The sequence below is a fragment of the Arachis hypogaea genome, chromosome 15 (genome assembly GCF_003086295.3).
Source record: "Arachis hypogaea cultivar Tifrunner chromosome 15, arahy.Tifrunner.gnm2.J5K5, whole genome shotgun sequence".
Classification (NCBI taxonomy): Eukaryota; Viridiplantae; Streptophyta; class Magnoliopsida; order Fabales; family Fabaceae; genus Arachis; species Arachis hypogaea.
This window is the reverse complement of record NC_092050.1, coordinates 64,619,475-64,620,335: the sequence shown is the minus strand read 5'-3', so window position 1 is coordinate 64,620,335 and position 861 is coordinate 64,619,475. Positions and strand designations below refer to the sequence as shown.

The 861-nt window shown below is 41.9% G+C and overlaps 1 non-coding gene across 1 annotated transcript; it reads right to left on the bottom strand.

Annotated features, from left to right (window-relative positions):
* Positions 1-372: 372 nt before the first annotated feature.
* On the bottom strand, positions 373-480 carry LOC112753029 (small nucleolar RNA R71). The gene has a single exon (XR_003177431.1). It is a non-coding gene; the product is annotated as a small nucleolar RNA R71 (small nucleolar RNA).
* Between the last annotated feature and the right edge of the window lie 381 nt (positions 481-861).

Sequence of the window (861 nt, the reverse complement as noted above, 5' to 3'; positions counted from 1 at the left end):
ACAAGAAAGGTGCTTGGTGACTTTACTGCACCTACTCTCGACTTCTATGGGAGAAGCATCTCAATCCCTACCATTGGAGCAAACAAATTTGAGCTTAAGCCTCAATTAGTTTCTCTAATGCAACAGAATTGCAAGTTTCATGGACTTCCATTGGAAGATCCTCATCAGTTCTTAGCTGAATTCTTGTAAATCTGTGACACTGTCAAGACCAATGGGGTTGATCCCGAGGTCTACAAGCTTATGCTTTTTCCCTTTGCTGTAAGAGACAGAGCTAGGACATGGTTGGACTCACAACCTAAAGAAAGCCTGAACTCTTGGGAAAAGCTAGTCAATGCCTTCTTGGCAAAGTTCTTTCCACCTCAAAAACTGAGTAAGCTTAGAGTGGAAGTCCAAACCTTCAGACAAAAGGAAGGTGAATCCCTCTATGAAGCTTGGGAAAGATACAAGCAATTGATCAGAAGGTGCCCTTCTGACATGCTTTCAGAATGGAGCATCATAGGTATATTCTATGATGGTCTGTCTGAACTATCCAAGATGTCATTGGATAGCTCTGCTGGAGGATCTCTTCATCTGAAGAAGACGCATGCAGAAGCTCAGGAACTCATTGAAATGGTTGCAAATAACCAATTCATGTACACTTCTGAAAGGAATCCTGTGAATAATGGGACAACTCAGAAGAAGGGAGTTCTTGAGATTGATACTCTGAATGCCATATTGGCTCAGAATAAAATATGGACCCAACAAGTCAATATAATTTCTCAGAGTCTGTCTGGAATGCAAGCAGCAACAGGCAGTACTAAGGAAGCTTCCTCTGAAGAAGAAGCTTATGATCCTGAGAACCCAGCAATAGAAGAGGTGAAT